The sequence below is a fragment of the Capsicum annuum genome, chromosome 8 (assembly GCF_002878395.1).
Source record: "Capsicum annuum cultivar UCD-10X-F1 chromosome 8, UCD10Xv1.1, whole genome shotgun sequence".
NCBI classification, from domain to species: Eukaryota; Viridiplantae; Streptophyta; class Magnoliopsida; order Solanales; family Solanaceae; genus Capsicum; species Capsicum annuum.
The window spans coordinates 96894284-96913438 of record NC_061118.1 but is presented as its reverse complement, the minus strand read 5'-3'; positions in this window follow the sequence as shown (position 1 = coordinate 96913438).

Sequence of the window (19155 nt, the reverse complement as noted above, 5' to 3'; positions counted from 1 at the left end):
CCCAGCATCAACATAATTAATAAGATCGAGACTGCAATCTTTATAATAATATAAGATCATGTGTTTGATCCTATTTTGATGTCTCCTAGTAGGAGCAAAACTATACCTTGCTAACAAATTAATCGAAAAGGCTATATCGGGCCTTGTAGTATTTGTAAGATATATTTTGTCAAGTGATAATATTCAATATTTCATGTGTGACATCTTCAAGCGTGTGGAGTACAAATCAAATAAGTTTTCAATTACCAAGATGCATCCTTTCATGTTACTTGAAAAATATTTCTACGTCAGCAGGCTTAAATAAACGTAGAATTCAGATCCTCATAATCTTTCATAATAATGCGCCAATATTGTATCAAAGATATTGATGATATATCATTTCGTATCGGTTCACAATGCGACATAACATTTTGAGATCTCATCACTTCATTATTTTCAGGTACCTGAACCTCTTATAAGGTTTCAAGAAGTGTTATGTCATGGGCTCTTCAAGAGCACATTGTCTTCTCATTATGATTATTTGCTCCTTATCTTTTTCAAAGATTATTTTATTTGAAATCGATTGGTCTATCATGCTTCACGCATGCATAGACTTTGTCCTTTATGAACACAAAATAGGAGCACTTGCAGCTTAAATATGAGATGCATTTGACATTTGACTTGAATTATCTTTTGAATGAGGATTCGATGATAATTCCTAACATATTTCATAGTTGCTTATAATCTCCCCCTTATGTTAGGAAAACTAACATACATCCTCCATCTTCTTTGAGGAATCCATCTTTGTGCATCATGGTATATTCATTAATCGTATATCGAACATCAAAATTATTAGATGGACAACGTGTGATTCCTGACTTAGATCCAACTTTGAGGGGAGATTAATCATAATTTATTGGTCTAATGCATACAAGTACTATTATATGCAACATATCATATTTCAGACCAGCACATGAAGCTTTGTTCTCATTAGCAATGATTTAGCTATTTATCAAAGGTGTTCGATGCTAAACCATCATCATCAAGATGAATTATCTTAATTACACAATCTGAAAGTTATGCTCTTAACTCAATTTCATTGAGCAACCAACATTATGAATGTCAAACTGCAGTTTGAAAATAAACGTACAAATGATCATCTTATATCGATGCATCTTAACAGATCACATAATGGGTGAACGGGTCCATATTCACCTTTTATACTTTTCAGAATTTAGGGAATACAGCTGTAATACCCCGAGAATTTCAACTAGTAGTAGAACCCTATTTCAAGCTCGTTAGAAATAAAGTTAGTGATTTGGTAGCTACATGATCTAGCTTGATGAGTATTAAGGCCTCAAAAGTGTCCGAGTTATTAGACAAATCAAAACATTTCTTGCCGATTGAATTCTTGAGATGGAAATTGGTATGGTCAACTTCAAACGAGCATATCTCTCGTTATACTATGAATTTCTAAGCTCATAAACCACTAAAAGACAGATAATTGAATTAGCTTTCCAATGAACCAATTTTGCCAATATCTGTTATCGGAGCAAAGAGTTATGCCCATTTTACTCCAGCGTATCAGCCTGGAAATTTCGTGATGACATTTTGTGACGAATTGTCACAAGCTTGATGGCTTGTCACAAAATGTCGTCACCATAAGCAGAAAGTCACAAAATCCAACATTTTATGACGACATTTTATGACGAATTGTCACAAGTTTGATGGCTTGTCACAAAATGTCGTCAACCTTAAGCCAAAAATCATAAAATCCACCCTTTTGTGACGACATTTCGTGATGACTTGTCACGAATGTCGTCAGCTATTTTTTTCAACAATTTAATGACGTTTTTGCAAGGGTATTTTGATCTTTTTCCTACACTTTCCACGACTTATAATCCTCACAAAACGTATTTTTTTCTATTTCTCTTTAGTTAAACATCTCAAAATTCTTTGCACACCTTCAACCACAAGGTTAGGGTTTCAACATAAAAACTCAATTATCTAGAGATTCAACCGTGAGAATTCAATAATTTTTGCATATTTGAATTTCCCGTTAAGATGGATACGAGGAACACCCAATAATTCGTGAATAACCTTCCAAAATTTTTGAAGTCATTCAAAAGCTCTAAGTTTAAGGTTTGTGGTTTTGAACAAGAACACCCTTTTGTTCTTGTGCCCAAAAGTTACATATTTTCGTAAAGTATTTCGTAAATTCATGGAGAATTCCTATCATGTTATTATATTGTGAGTTTTATGAAACTATGTCTTACCCAAGCTTTGAGTTGTAATATTATTATGCATATTAATGTTTTAAATTATCAATTTATGGTTTAAGTTGCATAATTCAATGTTTATATCATGTTTTGAGAATTTTAAGTCCTATTGTTGTGAATTGAACCTTATGGTTAAAGCACGAGTTTGAGAATGAGATGTTAGTGATTTTTAAAGAATATCAAGAAGTGAGTTTTGATTGTAAGTTAAGATAGAAATCCACATTCTTGAGTTTGAAGTAAAGGGGATGCATTTTGGCTCCCATTATATATATATATATATATATATATTGTTAAATTATTTTAAGGTGTATTTTCTAAAGTTCTGAGCTAAGTAAGGGAGTAGTATTTAGCACCGAGGTGGGCTTAATTCCGAGGTCTCATGCCCCAGAACTACATGCCCCGGTAGGTTCTTGATATAACCCAAGTGGGTTAAGATAGTGATCACTAAAGTTAAGATTTTATCCGATGGCAAGGATAGAACCACTCTCCCCAATGTGGGTAAGACGTTGGACTCCATATAGCTCACATGGTTTATGTCGGTTAAGAGAAACTCCCTAAGTTCCTAAAGTTCTCTAAGTCCTAAAGTCTTCCAAGTTTCAAAGAGTTTTAGTCTTAAAGTTACAAAGTTTTGAAAGTATAAGTGTTTTTGAAAGCTAGAGTCCTAATAATTTCAAGTGGCACGATAATTTGAGGTTTTAAGTAAAAGCATGATGATTTATGAGTCTTGTGGCATATATTTATTTCAAGCTATGTCAGTATGTTTTACACCATACAGGTTTTCTATAAAAGCTTATGATATTGAGTATTTTAATTGCACACTCCCCCATATGCTCAGTACACTCCCAAAGTACTGACCCACATATTTTATCTGTGTTCCATATATTCTCGTAATGTAGGTTCAGGTGCTCAGTCTCAGCCTCACCAGTGATTCTTTCGAGCACTCCTATCTATATATCAGCCATGGTGAGTCCTCCTATTTTAGGGACCGATTATTCTCAGACATCCAGTTTTATTTAGTAGTTGTTTAATTCTTGCCAGTTGAGTATGAGTCAGTTGGGTACCTGTCCCAATGGTTCTCTAGTTTGGAGTAGTAGAGGTTTGTTAGACTAGTCATCAGATTATCAGCACTTCGAGATTTTCTTTGAGTTGTAGTTTGTTCAGACCAAGTATTTCATTCATATTTCTCATTTTATGATGTCACAATGTTGAGTTCATGCTTTTTATCTTTAAGTAAGCTAACATATGAAGTAGAAGGCTCAAAGGGTTAACTTGGGGCTACTTGTAGCCTTAAGCACCGCGTGACGTTCCGGGACCTGATTGCGAGGTGTTATAAACTTGGTATCAGAGCCTAAGGTTTAGAGAGTCCTAGGGAATCTGACAAGCTATGTTAAGTAGAGTCTTGATCATCGGTGTGTAGCATGCCACATCTATGAGCAAGAGGCTACGAAATATTTTAGGAACAAGTCGTTTCTTCCTCTCAAGTCCATCGTTCTCAAGTTGTCTCTCTCAGCTATTAATTCGTGCTCTCTTATTTCAGAATATGCCCCCCGTCAAGCATGAAGAAATAACAACAATCAGCAACCTCAGCCCGCTGATCCTCTAAATGAAAATATGTCCCACGTTGAATTCAGGGTAGCCTTCCAGGCACTGGCCCAAGCTGTCACTGTCCAGGCTAATCAGGCCACAGCTCTTCAGCAGCAGAAAGGTGACTTAGCTTCTGCCAAAATTTGTGACTTTATATGGATGAGTCCGCCAGAGTTTTATGGGTCAAAGGCAGGGGAAGACCCACAGTTATATTTTGAGGAGATAAGGATGATCACACAAGTAATGCGTGTATCCGAAGAAGAGTATGTAGAGTTAACATCTTACAGGTTGAAGGATATTGCTTATGACTAGGTGGTTTCTTGGAGGAAGGTTAGAGGGGAGGATGACGCTCCCATTACCTGGTAGATATTCCAAGATGCATTCTTGGACAGGTTATTTCCTTTGGAGTTAAGAGAGGGAAAGATTGGAGAGTTTATAAACTTGAGACAGGGCTCCATGACTATTAAGGAGTACTGCTCAAAGTTCAATCAGCTAGCAAAATATACGCCTGACTTGATCTCCGACGCTCAAACTGGTATGAGAAAATTTGTGACAGGTATGTCGGGCTTAGTACTGAAAGAATGTCGCACTGCTATATTGAACAAGGATATGGATTTGTTTAGGCTGATGATCTATACACAATAAATAGAAGAAGATAAGATAAGGGAAAGAGATAGAGCGAGAGGTAACAAGAGAGCCAGGTCTGAACAGCACGAGTACGGTTAGGCACGATCCTGGGGGGGAACCGCCCTCAGTTTCAGAGTCATTCTTTTATGCCAGCACCCTCATCCACTAGTACCCCAGCACCCAGAGGTAGGCTAGAGTAGGGAAATAAGCCTTCTATGTCCAGGCCTCAGCATAGTGTGAGCAGCAAACCCAACTTTCCTCCTTGTGCCAAGTGTGGTAGGACCCATCTGGGTAAGTGTTTGGCTGAACATCATGGTTGTTTCGGGTATGGAAAGATAGGCAGAGATACCCGGCCCCAGACCCAAGCCACTAGTGCATCAGCTTCCGCAACCCATCCAGCTCCTCCTTAGGGCGCTTCTTCTAATAATGCTGGCGATCAGTGCCAAAATAGGTTCTATGCCCTACCTTCCCGTCATGAGCAGGAGGACTCTCCCAATGTTGTTACTGATATGCTCTTTGTATTTTATTTTGATGTATATGTGTTATTGAACCCCGAATTAAGTTTTCTTATGTGACCCCACTTGTTGCTGTGAAGTTTGAGAAGAGTCCCAAAATTATTTTTAAGCCTATTTAAGTTTTTACCCCAGTAGGGGAGTTTGTTATTGCTAAGCAAGTATACAAGAATTGTCATGTTACAGTCCTTCATAGAGTCACACTTGCTGATATGATAGAGTTAAAGATGGTTGATTTTGATGTCATCCTGGGTATGGATTGGTTTCACTTCTGCTATGGGTCTATATATTTTCGTACTAGTGTAGTCAAATTTCAGTTTCCTGATGAACCAGTTTTCAATTGGTCGGGGAGTTCAGTACCTCCCAAGAGTCATTTTATTTCTTATCTCAAAGCCAGGAAGCTTATATCTAAGGGTTGCTTTTATCACTTGGTTAGAGTTAAGGACACTAATTCTGAAACCCTAAGTATCCATTCAGTCAACATTGTCAATAAGTTTTCTGATGTCTTTCCAGAAGATCTCCCAAGGGTACCTCCCGATAGAGAGATAGAATTAAAGATCAATCTTCTTCCCGACACTCAGCCTATTTCCATTCCTTCCTACTGTATGGCACCTGCAGAGCTTAAGAAGTTGAAAGAACAACTCAAAGATCTCTTAGAAAAAGGTTTTATAAGGCCCAGTGTATCTCCTTGGGGCACACCTGTCCTTTTCGAGCAAAAGAAAGATGGTTCTTTGCATATGTGCATTGATTACCATCAGCTTAATAAGGTCACAGTCAAGAACAAGTACCTCCTTCCGAGAATAGATAATTTTTTTAATCAGTTGCAAGGTGTGAGTTATTTCTCTAAGATAAACCTTAGATCCGACTATTACCAACTTAAAGTAAGGGGGTGTGATATCCCGAAGACAGCCTTTCGAACCCACTATGGTCATTTTGAGTTTCTTGTCATGTGTTTCGGGATAACTAACGCCCCAGCAACTTTCATGGACCTCATGAATCGAGTGTTTAAGCCATATCTTAATATGTTCGTCATTGTGTTTATCGATGACATCCTTGTGTATTTTCGAAGTGAGGGTGATCACACAGACCATCTTAAAATCATCTTGCAAACTCTTAGAGATCATAAGTTGTTTGCCAAATTTAGTAAGTGTAAGTTTTGGCAAAGATCCGTAGCATTTCAGGGTCATATTATTTCAGCTGAAGGTATTAGAGTTAATCCCCAAAAAACAGAGGCTGTAAGAAATTAGCTTAGGTCTATCTCTCCATCTGATATTAGAAGTTTCTTGGGTCTAGATGGTTATTATCGCTGTTTTGTTGAAGGGTTCTCTTCCATTGTGTCTGCTATGACTCGGTTGACCCAAAAGAAAGTTAAGTTTCTCTGGTCAGATTCCTGTGAGAAGAGTTTTCAGGAGTTGAAGACTCGACTCACTTCCGCCCCTGTGTTGACTTTGTCTGATGGTGTAGATGGTTTTGTGGTATACTGTGATGCTTCGAGAGTTGGTTTGAGTTATGTGTTGATGCAGAGGGGTAAAGTTATAACCTATGCTTCTAGACAGTTGAAATCTCATGAGAAGAATTACCCAACCCATGACTTAGAGTTGGCTGTTGTAGTGTTTGCTCTGAAAATCTGAAGACATTATTTGTATGGTGTGCATGTTGATGTTTTTACTGATCACAAAAGCCTGCAGTATGTGTTGACTCAGAAGGAGTTGAATCTTAGGCAGCCAAGGTGGTTAGAATTGTTAAAAGACTATGATATAAGCATTTTGTATCATCCGAGAAGGGCCAATGTTATGGCAGATGCCCTTAGCAAGATGTCTATGGGTAGTATTTCGCATGTGGATGAAGGTAAGAAAGAGTTGGCTCGTGATGTGCATCGTCTGGCTAGACTGGGTGTTAAGTTTCTTGATTCCACTGAGGGAAATATTTTGGTGCAGAATAGTTCCAAATCTTCTTTGGTTTCGGAAGTGAAGGAGAAGCAAGACTTAGATGCTAGCTTGGTCAGACTGAAGGAGTCAGTCAAGGACCAAAAGGTAGAGGTTTTCTCTCTAGGGGAAGATGGGGTGTTGAGGTTGCAAGGTAGATTATGTATTCCTGATGTTGGTGATCTAAGGCAGAGAATTATGGTTAAAGTGCATGGTGCGCGGTATTCTATTCATCCCGGCACTACCAAGATATACCGCAACTTGTGGGAAATCTATTGGTGGTGTGGTATGAAGAAGGATATAGCTGATTTTGGGGCGAAGTGTGCAACATGTCAACAAGTTAAGGTTGAGCACCAAAGACCTAGTGGTGTGATACAAGAGTTTAGTATCCCAACTTGGAAGTGGGAAGAGATAAATATGGATTTTGTGGCTGGCTTACCTCTTCCCGATGCCATCATGATTCCATCTGGGTTATTGTCGACAGGCTGACTAAGTCAACACATTTCTTACCTATGCACACATCTTAAACAGCTGAGGACTATGCTATATTATATATTCGGGAGTTGGTCAGGTTACATGGAGTTTCCTTGTCTATTATTTCAGATAGGGGTACTTAGTTCACTTCTTAGTTCTGGAGAGCATTACAGAAGGGTCTTGGTACCCAAGTTCATATGAGTTCCGCTTTTCATCCGCAGACAGATGGTCAGGCTGAGAAGACTATCCAAACTTTGGAAGACATGTTGAGGGTGTGTGCCCTTAATTTCAAAGGTAGTTGGGATGAGCATTTGTCGTTGATAGAGTTTGCTTACAATAATAGTTACCATGACAGTATCAAGATGGCACCATTCGAGACATTATATGGTAGGAGATGTAGATCACCCATAGGTTGGTTCAAAGTGGGTGAATCTACTTTGGTTGGACCTGATACAGTATTTGAGGCGATGGAGAAGGTGGAGTTGATTAGAGAAAGGTTAAAAACAGCTCAGAGTCGTCAAAAGTCATATGCAGATGTGAGACGAAAAGACCTTGAGTTCGAAGTTAATGATTTGGTGTATCTGAAAATTTCACCATGAAAGGGGTGAAAAAATTTAGGAAGAAAGAGAAACTTAGTCCTCGTTACGTTAGCCCTTACAGAATTCTTAGCCGTGTTGGGAACGTAGCCTATAAAGTTGAGCTGCCTACGGAGTTGTCAGTTGTTCATCCTATTTTCCATATTTCCATGCTTAGGAAGCATATTGGTGATTCTATCGTTGTTGATTCTTCAGATAACTTAGATGTTCAGAATAACCTTTTATTTGATGAGGTTCCAGTTGAGATCCTAGATTACCAAGTCCGTAGACTAAGGAACAAAAAAGTTTCATTGGCCAAGGTTTTATGGCGGAACCAATCAGTTGAGGGTGCTACTTGGGAAGCCGAAGCAGATATGCAATCCAAGTACCCACACCTCTTCTTCACAAGTTTAGAGCAAGTCGAAGGTATTACTTTTTCTTAATTTATTCCCTATCTAACCAAAGATTCAGCTATATAGTTATTTTGTTGCAAATTTGTGCACTCTCAGAAATACTTGAAAGTTTAGAATGACATAGATTCAATTTAGAGAACTATTCTAACTGTGTATCCTCAGTTTCTTTGCATTCCCAGCTTAACTAGTGACATTCGAAGACGAATGTTTCCAAGGGGGAGATATTATAATACCCTAAGAATTTCAACTAATAGTAGAACCCTGTTTCAAGCTCGTTAGAAATAAAGTTAGTGATTTGGTAGCTACATAATCTAGCTTGATGAGTATTAGGGCCTCAAAAGGGTCCTAGCTATTAGACGAATCAAAACATTCCTTGCCGATTGAATTCTTGAGATGGATATTGGTATGGTCAACTTCAAATGAGTATATCTCTCGTTATACTATGAATTTCTGAGCTCATGACCCACCAAAAGAAAGATAATTGAATTAGATTTCGAACGATACCAATTTTGCTAAAATCCGTTATTGTAGCAAAGGGTTATGCCCATTTTACTCCAGCGTATCAGCCTGAAAATTTCGTGACAACATTTTGTGATGATTTGTCACAAGCATGACGGCTTGTCACAAAATGTCGTCACCATAAGTCAAAAGTCACAAAATCCAACATTTTGTGACGACATTTTGTGATGACTTGTCATAAGTTTGACGGCTTGTCACAAAATGTCGTCAACCTTAAGTCGAAAATCATAAAAGCCACCCTTTTGTGACGACATTTCGTGATGACTTGTCACGAATGTCGTCAACTATTTTTTTTAGCAATTTAATGATGTTTTTGCAAGGATATTTTGGTCTTTTTACTGCACTTCCCATGACTTATAACCCTCAGAGAACGTATTTTCTTCTATTTCTCTTTAGTTAAACATCTCAAAATTCTCTACACACCTTCAACCACAAGGTTAGGGTTTCAACATAAAAACCCAATTATCTAGAGATTCAAACGTGAGAATTCAATAATTCTTGCATATTTGAATTCCCCGTTAAGAGGGCTACGAGGGACACCCAATAGTTCGTGAATAACCTTTCAAAATTTTTGAAGTCATCCAAAATCTCCAAGCTTAAGGTAGGTGGTTTTGAACAAGAACACCCTTTTGTTCTTGTGCCCAAAAGTTACATATTTTCATAAAGTATTTCGTAAATTCATGGAGAATTCCTATCATGTTATTATATTATGAGTTTTATGAAACTATGTCTTACCCAAGCTTTGAGTTATAATATTATTATGCATATTAATGTTTTAAATTATCAATTTATGGTTTAAGTTGCACAATTCAACGTCTATAGCATGTTTTGAGAATTTCAAGTCCTATTGTAGTGAATTGAACCTTATGTTTAAAGCATGAGTTTGAGAATGAGATGTTAGTGATTTTTAAAGAATATCAAAAAGTGAGTTTTGATTGTAAGTTAAGATAGAAATCCACATTCTTGAGTTTGAAGTAAAGCGGATGCATTTTGGCACCCATTATATATATATATATATATATATATATATATATATATATTGTTGAATTGTTTTAAGGTAGATTTTCTAAAGTTCTGAGCTAAGTAAGGGAGTAGTATTTAGCACCGAGTTGGGCTTGATTCTGAGGTTTCATGCCCTAGAAGTACGTGCCCTCGTAGGTTCTTGATATACCCCAAGTGGGTTAAGATAGTGATCACTAAAGTTAAGATTTTATCCGATGGCAAGGATAGAACAGCTCTCCCCAACGTGGGTAAGACGTTGAACTCCATGTAGCTCACATAGTTTATGTCGGTTAAGAGAAACTCCCTAAGTTACTAAAGTTCTCTAAGTCCTAAAGTCTTCCAAGTTTCAAAGAGTTTTAGTCTTAAAGTTACAAAGTTTTGAAAGTATAAGTGTTTTTGAAAGCTAGGGTCCTAATAATTTCAGGTGTCATGATAATTTGAGGTTTTAAGTAAAAGCATGATGATTTATGAGTTTTGTGGCATATATTTATTTCAAGCTATGTGAGTATGTTTTACACCATGTAGGTTTTCTATAAAAGCTTATGATATTGAGTATTTTAACTGCACACTCCCCCATATGCTCAGTACACTTCCAAAGTACTGACCCACATATTTTGTATGTGTGCCATATAGTCTCGTAATGTAGGTTCAGGTGCTCAGTCTCAGCCTCACCAGTGATCCTTTCGAGCACTCCTATCTATATATCAACCATGGTGAGTCCTCCTATTTTAGGGACCGATTATTCTCAGACATCCAGTTTTATTTAGTAGTTGTTTAATCCTTGCCAGTTGAGTATGAGTCAGTTGGGTACCTGTCCCAATGGTTCTCTAGTTTGGAGTAGTAGAGGTTTGTCAGACTAGTCATCAGATTATCAGCACTTCGAGATTTTCTTTGAGTTGTAGTTTGTTCAGACCAAGTATTTCATTCATATTTCTCATTTTATGATGTCACAGTGTTGAGTTCATGCTTTTTATCTTTAAGTAAGCTAATATATGAAGTAGAAGGCTCAAAGGGTTAGCTTGGGGCTACTTGTAGCCTTAAGCACCGTGTGATGTTTCGGGACCCGATTGCGGGGCGTTACACCAACCAACATTAGTTGGTCCAACCAACTTATCATGAGAACGAACAACATTAAAGTTCATGAAGAATTTTTGAATTCTTCAATATATGTTTAATACTCAATATGCACATCTTCGAGATGTCATAATCGTTCATGTCAACTTATGAATTTATTTGTACTAGTAAACTCCAAGTTTACCATGACATGTTTCTTTTACTTTAGTAAACTTCTTGTTTACTGTGACATGAATTTTGTATCAATGAACAATAAATTCTTAGTTTACTATGGCATGTAATTTCATCATGCTTGGGTAATTTTTCACATTATGTTTCTTACCACAGTAACTTGAAGATATTCAATCTTTCAATTATTTGAAGATATTCAATCTTTCAATTATTCTACCTCTTTTAGATGTGGATTGTGATATTTTCAAAAAAAGAATACGTTTAAGTGTATATACAGTCACATTCACCCCAGGGTATAGATCTGTATTTATAATAAAAGAAATTCTCATTTCCAGGAATGAAATATAATCATGCCTTAAGCGTATCAAATTATGATAGCTACTATAAAAGCAAATGAAGGGATACATATGATTTATTGCTACCACATTTAATTCAAGGAATGGAGCATATTTAATGGGACATGTTTCATGACTTTTCACTAAACACCCATTAGTTTGCGTTAGCCATCATAATATCATCAATATGGTGTATTGAGATTCAAACTCAATGTCTTATCCATATAAAGGTGTCTTAGGCATAAATTGATGGGACTTAAACCCAATATATTATCATTTCTTTTTATAATATTGTTCTTGAGGAATAAATTTAAAACATAAATGGTTCCAAACCAATTTTTTCCCTCAAATCCAATAATAATTATATTATTAGTAGTAAAAGACAAATAACATAAGGAATTACTAACCTTGAAATTACTTTAGATTTCTAATCTTACCTTGTTTGGCAGAGTCTCGTGCTGATAACGTATTATAAAATATTAAAGAACAAAAAAGAAGAGTAGAGAGAGAATAGAGAGTAATTCTTATCTATTGAGAGATGGATAACAATGAAGGAAAACCCATTATTTATAGGAAAAAACTAACCTTGGGGTTTGTAACTTTACCACAACTAAACATACAATATGTGGTAAAGTAGGTATGGTAAAGTAGACATTCATTATACATGGCTATATATTTACAACAATTATAATATTTTAAATTAAAATTTTATTTTTATTTAATTAAAAAGCACGTACTCTAAAATTTTCAATCAATATTTATATACATAAATACATTAAAAATATTAATAATGATATATTTCTTAAATAATTTAAATATCAATTTAAAATATCAAACAAAAATAAATATAAAAGTTATTTCATAAATCATTATTTATGAAAAAATTAACGACAAAAATAATTATTCCTTCATACATCACAAAATTCTCAACGATTTCATCCAGGGGCGGATCTACGTGGCGGTGAGGGGGTTTACTCGAAACCCCTCAATCAAAAAATTACATTATATATATAAAGTCAAATTTGAATTATATGGATATAATGGCCTTAATGACCCCCCTCAATACAATTGAAATGCGTAACTCAATGGTCAAGGGGGTTTATTTCAATGCTTTAAGTTGTGGGGTTGATTCTCACTGCAGCATTTTTGATGGTTTTTTTTGAAAGCTTTTTCTCCTTCTCACTCCTTTTTCTATTTAATGTGTAGTTGGACTTCGGCCTTTTTCACTTTGCCAATTGAGCCTTAATTAACAGAAATTAATTAGTCCATTTAATTTATTTATGTATATTTATTATTTAGTTAAAAAATATTTATTTTTTATTTTTTCTAGTATAAATATTGAGCCTAGAATATTTTGTACAAAATTTTTATATAGTTGGAATTAAAAATATTTCAATACATATAATTTTTTTGATGATTTTAGTACCAGTTTAAAGTCATAACTAGATTTATATAACTTTCAAATTAATTTTCAACCCCCTCTCCCCTCTCCCCTCTCCCCCTCCCCCACCCTATATATATATATCCATCTATTATCATATATTGTAACTAATAATAAGCAGAAAGAAAATGGAATTATGTAAAAATAGTATTAATTTGGTCTTGATCTACTTGAGGATGCTGGAAAAAGGTGGTTTTGAAGTAAGTAAGGCCATAATGAAAGCAGAAGCCCTATACGAAATAAATAACAATAGAGTATTTGAATGTACAGGTTGTAAATTAGGAAACTTAAGACTTGAAGAAATTAAAGAGCATTTTATAAAATGTGATTTAAGAAAAGATAATTATGGTTATACACGTAAGAAGAAAATAAAAAGTGAAGACTCAGAATCAATTTATAGTATAGACGAAAGTATAAAGGAATTTATGGAAAGCGCGGCAAGTTCCTCTGGAGATGGTAGTTTTCCTATAAATCCTACACATATTAGTAAATTATTACCATTATTCATTTCTTCATATCCTTTAGTTTGAATTCCTATCTTTATATATTTTCCAAATTCTACAGAGTTTATCATATAAAAAAGTCCTCCATTTGTTAACATGTCTACTTCTGTTATTCATATATATATATATATATATATATATATATATATTTACATATTTCTTTTTATACGTTTTATGTCACGTTTGTTCAAAATAATTTCATATATTTGACTAATTTTATATAGTACAATTTTTTTTTAATTTCTCAATTTTTACAGATTATTTTATCGAATTACATAGTTCGTTCTTTTAAACTATATTTTATCATTCAATATATTAATATTGATGTTGTTCAGTAATTTTTATTTTATTTTTATTTTGTTTTGAGTACTAATTATATATTATAATATAAATAATTTAATGCTTACACATTTTTTAGAACCTTATTTTTTTGTAGGGGGATTAATTTGAAGGAAATTTTTTTTGAAATAAAATAAAACTGCAAAGTGAAAGTAAGAAAAAGGCACAATATTATTTAAGGACTCGCAAAGCAAACTGAGAAGAAACGTTAAAAAGACATGATAAGGTAGGTTAAAATTTAGCGAGTGTCCACTTTGCTTTATAATGTAATTTTAATGGACCCTCCGGAACAAAAATTTTGGACCTGCCACTGATTTCATCCCTAATTTTATTATGTATTATCTCCATACTAGTAGAAAATCTGTCTTGTACTTCTGAAGGTATACCAGAAGGCTCATTACCTTCTTTTAAATATATGTAAATTACATGATAATAAATATGTTACTTTTCATGAATTATTTATTTAAAATTAAATATTCGAGAAAAATTTGCAAGTATTGTCAAAATATCATTTATTTTTGTAACATGATTCATCTGTCATTTGTTATCATTAATAATAAAAAATAAAAAGTCATATATTATTCGAATCATCATCAATGATTTTTTTAAAATTTATTTAAAGAAAATGAGTGAAAATAAAATAATAATACATAAATCAAAAATAAAATAAAAAGTTATGATGTAAATATGAAGTATAAAATATTAAAATCAAACTTTAATCATATTGATAAGATATGTTAATTATATATTTGTGTGTGTGAGAGAGAGAAAGAGTGATAGGAATATTTTAGTCATTAAAAAAAGTAATTTTCTGTTTCTGCTTTTTTTGAAAACATTTTTCCAAATTTATCAAATACCTTTCTTTTCAAAAAAATACTTTTTCTCAAAATAAATTCTTCTCTTTAAAAAATAAGCAATGCCAAACAAAGACTTAATCACATTTTTCCAAATTGTTGATTCTGGATCTTTTATTAAGTGCAGGCTCCTCCAACTATGCCTTCGGTATAAACCTATCAATCGGACAGATTTGACCCGGCCCACCACACCAACCCGGCCCGGTCAACCCACGGGTTGTAGGGTACCGAGTTCCGGGCTGAGTTAATTTTTTTAGGCCCGATTAACCTAGCCCGGACCAAAACCGATCCAGGCCCGTCGGTTAACTGGCCCGGTTAAGAATTTTTTTTTTTAAACGGAACTTTTGAAAAATGGCCGTTGGGAGCCCAAAACGGCTAAAATCTCATTTTTATTAAAAATAAAATCAATTAAATTATTTTTTAAAATCCAAAAAAATCCTGTAAATACCCTACACTTTCAAATCATTTTCCACACAATTTTTCATTCTCTCAAATCTCATTCTCTCTCAAATCTCAATTCTCAAATATTCTATATATTTAATTTCCTAAAGTGCTCACTTTAATTTTTTAATTTTGTGATTACAAAGTACAAGTGGAAGTTTCTAAAGTCGCAACCTTCGGATACTTCCAAAATTTGGTATTGTCATTCCATCTCTTACGTTTAATTTTTATTTAGTGTATTAATTGTTGAATATTTAATTTTATTATATTTACTTATTTTGAATTTTTTTTGTTTAATTTATATTATGGATAAATAAGAAACATCACCACTAAAGGTGTTAAATTTTTTTGTCCCAAAAGTGGTAGTGGTAGTAAAAAATGAATTACTAGCGGTAAAGGTACTTCAAGTAGTAGATATACCCGTGTGCCTCTGGCACCGCTTAGTCAACCTTTTGAGGAAGAAGCAGGTGCACCTTTAGGTTTAGGTGCCCACGATATGAATTATGTAGAAGCTCAGAAAAATTACGGTATAGAAGAAGAAAATGAAGTAGATGCGGTTAATTTAGACGAAGATGATGAAAATATTGGTGAGACACCCGCAGTAGAAAATGCTAACGTTAAATCTAAATCGGTTAATCTCTCTCCCAATCCTCCCCATGCCCCAAGAGCTCGTAAACCAACTAGTATTGCATAATAATTTTTTGAACGTATATCAGATATTGAGGTGCAATGCAATATTTGTCAACAAATATATAAGCATAAAATAAGAGGCAAACAAGGGGGTACGGGTACGTTAATGAGACATATAAGTGATAATCACGAAAGAGAGTTAAATATTGCATAAGGTGGTGTGGATGTTGGTGGGCCAACACAAACTAGAATGGATCCAGTAACCCGTCAGGTAATGAAGAAGTATAATAAATTGAGAAACCGGGAAAAAATAGCTAAAATGCTAGCTGTGGGTTGTTTGCCTTTTAGTTTTCCTTCTTCTGATTCAAGCAATTTATAATCCTATGTTTAATGGTATTTCTAGAAGTACTTGTAGGGCCGATATTTTTAGACTTCATTCACAATATTATTTTTATTTATCAGCATTGATAAAAAATATTCAGTGTAGAATGTCCCTAACTTCTGATCTTGGTCGTAATATAAATAAAAATGATTATTTAACCATTACTTGTCATTGGATAGATAGTAATTTTGTTATGCAAAAATGTATTCTTTCTTTTTTATATGATGAAGATCGTAAGCATACCGGAGATTTTATTGCTGATTCGATTGCTAAAGTTGCAGAATATCACGGTATTGAGAATAAAATCTTATGTATTGCTTTTGATAATACTTCTAACAACAAGACTGATATAACAAAGTTAAAATCTAAGCTATCTCCGTCGTTACTTAAAATTTTTCATGTTAAATGTGCTTGTGATATATATAATTTAATTGTAAAAGATGGTCTTGAGTTTTTTGAGTTTAATATTAAAAAAAATCGGCTTGCCGTTGGTTTTATTCAAGGAAATAATCGTAGAAGTTGAATTAAAGACTTTAAACTTAAATGTAAATAAAATGGACTTGCGCCGATATTGATGCCTGAAGAATTTCAAACTAGATGGAATACTACATATGATTTTTTGAAAACTTATTATAAATATAGAGTTCCTATTACACTATCTTTGAACTAACATTGTGGTTCGTTTGCTGATTCTTCCCACTGCATGCTATATGATTCTAACTGGGCTGTAACTAAAGATCTTGTTAAGTTTTCGCAAAAATTTTATATAGCTACGGTTCAATTTTTCGGTACTTATTATCCTACTGTTTGTAATATTTTGACATATATAACCAATATTTTTGGTTTACTCAAATAATATAAAAATAGAGAAGGTTATAAAGAAGCTGTTCGTGCCATGTTTACTAAATTTTAAAAATATTTTTTTCCGATTCCCCCTATTTACTTGGTTGATGCTATGCTAAATTTGTGCATGAAATATAATACTATGTGCCACTTTAGTACTATTATTTATGCTAACTTAGAAATAAATACTAACAATGATTCTGATGATAAAGAACAAGAACAACCTGATTTGTGGACGGCTATGCCCGATGAGAACTCTTATATAGATAAATTATATAACCACTATGATGATTTAGTTGATTTAGTTATAGCAAGAAATATCACTCTATCTGTCGCTCCTTGTCCTTCCGAGGAGCCATCATCTTCTAAAAGGCCGGCACATAGTGATTTTCCTAATCACTTTTATGATTTGCCTTGTTGGAACAGTGTTGAGGAGGGAGTTTACACAACAACTTATCGGGAAGAGCTGAAGTATTATCTTCGATCACCGCTAGAGGATCGCAGACGACGGATCAACACGTTGGATTGGTGGGGGAATAATGAAGCACAATATCCTGTGCTTTCAAGATTAGCTAGAGATATCCTGAATGTCCAATGTCAACTGTTGCATCGGAGAGCGCTTTTAGTCAGGGACGACAACAGTTTGGAGACAACCAACATTCATTGGGAAGTAATGCAATGAATGTATTAGTTTGCCTTAGAGATTGGATTATAGACGAACGAAGAAATCAATGAATGGAAGCAGAGACGAACGACGAGTAGAGACTTGAAGAAATTATGACTTCACAGGAGAACTCGGCAGAATCAAGTCCAATGCATGGTTTTGCCCCCGTTGACTTTGACTATCCTATGTAAGTTCCCATTAATATTAACATGAATGAGTTGGAAAAAATGATGCAAAATTTGTAGATTTTTCATTCATGTAAATTATAAATTCTGGATCATTTTGAAATCAATAAAATTCTAACATTCATTCACTCCTTAGTCCTTACTTTGTAATTTTTTCCATTTAATGATTTAAATTGAATTTTTAGTTTAAATTAAATACTTAGTTTTAAGACCAAACCCATCGGTACCCCCCTAAACTTGGCACGAACTTTCACTTAGGCAACTCAAGTGGACGTTGTTCACTTTTGACACCTCAAGTAGTCATAAAGCGTGTCACTTTGACACTTTTTGCTGATTCAACAAAGAGAGTGTATTACACTCGCGATTTGACGCGTGATAGCTGTATTTTCGCTCATTTTTTATTTAATTTTACCATCTTCTCCTCATTTTTTATCCAAATAACTTTTAAATTATTAATTTAAATAAAAAAAAATCAAACACCTCTATTCACCCTACCCCCCAAACCCATCTTCTCCAAACACTCTCACCCACTTACCAAAATCATCTTCTTCGAATACCCAACCCCCACCTACCCAACCAAATCTCCTTATTCTCCAAATACCCAGCGCCCCTACCCTCACCTCACCTATGAATCAATGTCCAAAACACACCAAGTATACATAATCTTTTGCATCTATTTTATGGAGCTGCAGGTTTTGTCAAGAATTGATGATAATTGAGTTCAAAAAATTGATGTTACAAGGTGACAATTTTCTCCACCAAGTACATAGACCATCTCCATCCTAACTGATTGACTATAATCATCACTAAAAAAGCACTCCAAGTTAACAATAAACGTTCAAATGCTAAAGAGAGAGATGAGGTGAAAGAAATTCTGATCCTCAAGCATGCGAAAATGAAAAACAAAAAGAGATTTCTTTTTTTCCTTTTATTTCAAAGAGTGGTAATAAGCTGTGTAAGTGATGGATTTGAATGATAATTTCTTCAGTGATTGAGTTTAGTGATTTTGATGCTATGGTGGTAATGGAATTTCGATAGTGGATATGAAAGAAAATTGAAGAAAAATGTACGAATAGAAAAAAGAAAAAGAAAACGTTGAGGGTGGGGGTGGCGGGGGCGGGCGTTTATGGATTGAAGAAGATAATATGAAAGGGGTGGGTGGGTGGGGGTAGGGGATAGGGGTAGGTTGGCGACAAACGATTTAGGGGGTGGGGTGGGTTGAGGAAGATGATATGGGGTGAGGTGGGGTGGTTAGGAAGATGATATAAGGTGGGGGTGGGGTTATTAATATTTTTTATTTAAATTAATTATATAAACATTATTTTTATAAAAATGACAAATTTCTTTTTATAATTGGTCCCTATCCATGTGTTTTAATCTTTGTTTCAATAAAAAAATAATTAT